Below are 2193 nucleotides of genomic sequence, written 5' to 3' on the forward strand. Positions count from 1 at the left end.
GTCAAAATGACAGTTTATATGAAGTATATAATATATACCACCGATCTCTATGATTTTTTCAGACAACAATATATGCATTTTGTGAAATTTGAAGCTTCTAGCTGTTAAAACGGGGCAGAAATTGCGCAAAGTTTCTTATCTGAACAATCGGTTGTATGAGATATATACTATGTATACCACCGATCTCAATGATTTTTTCAGACATCAATATATGCTATACACGTAAGCATTTGGTGAAATTTGAAGCTTCTAGCTGTTAAAATGGGGCCGAAATCGTAAAAAAAAATATATATAATATATATATACTATATATACCATCATATATATATTATATATATCACCGATCTCTATGATTTTTTGACACAACAATACATACTATATATGTAAGCAATCGGTGAAATTTGAAGTTTTGTGAAGCTTCGAAGCTTTGAAAATTTTGAAGCGAAAATATATATATATATACTATATATACCACCATATATATACTATATATACCACCGATCTTTATGATTTTTTCAGACAACAATATATGCTATATACGTAAGTATTCGGTGAAATTTGAAGCTTCTAGCTGTTAAAATGGGGCTAAAATTTGCGAAAATATATATATATATATACTATATATATATACTATATATACCATATATACCACCGATCTTTATGATTTTTTTAGACAACAATATATGCTATATACGTAAGCATTCGTTGAAATTTGAAGCCTCTAGCTCTTAAAATAGGGCAGTAATTACGAAAAGTTCCTTATCTGAACAATCGGTTGTTGGGGATATATACTATATATACGACCGATCTCATAAATTTTTTCAGGCAACAATATGTGCAATATACGAAAGTATATGGTGAAGTTTGAAGCTTCAATCTGTTAAATTGGGTAAGATATTACAAAAATCCTCTTTTTCTGAAAAATCGGTTGTATGGAGGATATATGCTATAGTGGTCCGATCCGGTCGGTTCCGACAAATGTCTAATCGGACACCCAAATACACCCGCTCACCAAATTTTATCAAGATATCTCAAAAATTGAGGGACTAGTTTGCATACAAACAGACAGACGGACAGACGGACATGGCTAAATCAACTCAGCTCTTCAACCTGATTATTTCGGTATACTTAATGGTGGGTCTATCTATTTTCCTTTAAGGACTTACAATTTTCGGTTTCGTGACGAAATTAATATACCATTTCATTTTCATGAAAAGTATGAAAAACGTTCCTCTGTAAATATATTACGTAGTTATTCTTAATTTGCTATATTATTTATGTATCTATTATTATTTTGAAACCTTATTAAAACCCGAACAACACTACTTACCAGAATTATACAAGAAAAAAATAGATAAAGAAGGAACGTAAGTCAAAATAAAATAAAATAAAATAGAATAATAAAACAAAACTAAGTAGAATTGAACTGGAATAAAATAAAATTAAATTAACTGGAACCAAGATAGAATAATATAAGATAAAATATGACAAAATTAAATGAAATATACCAGAAATAAAATAAATCAGGATAAAATAAACTTTAATAAAACGATAAAGATTATAAATAATAATAATAACAATAAAAGAAAAGCAATCACAGTAAGCTTAACCTAAATAGTCAAGAAAGCATAAACTACAATAAAATAAAATAACATCAAATAAAATAAAATAAAACACAATAAAGGTAGAATAGGTAGGAAGTTGAGGAAACTTTTAAAGAGGGAGTACAGGTACGCGTCGGGATGGTACCCCTACTAATCTAGCGTAAGAAAGAAATAGAAAAACTTACGAGTAGCAATTTTCTTAGGAGCGTTTGGGTTGTATTCGCCGTAGAAAAGAATATCCAATTAAGTCAGATACTCTCACATCTTAAAATACACTTACCCTTGAGTTTTCTTTTGCTTAGGGTTTCCCTTATAATAATTTTTCATAAGCCTTAGTATAGCTTTAGTTATATAGCCTGTAATGCCATGTATATAAGGAATAAGTTTTTACTGAAATGTTTTGATAATGAATTATAAATAAATTAATATTTAAAATGGGAATGCTGGCGTCGCCATTTATTTAGAAGGCACGTAGGGTTTACAGGTAAGGGGCCACCGGAATTTTAGGTGCGACGGTGGCCATGGTTTTTGAGGGTGGGATAATGCACCGGGCGTCGCAACACCACCCGCGGCGCCCCTATGTATATTC

Source organism: Eurosta solidaginis, chromosome 2 (genome assembly GCF_040869045.1).
Source record: "Eurosta solidaginis isolate ZX-2024a chromosome 2, ASM4086904v1, whole genome shotgun sequence".
Taxonomy (NCBI): Eukaryota; Metazoa; Arthropoda; class Insecta; order Diptera; family Tephritidae; genus Eurosta; species Eurosta solidaginis.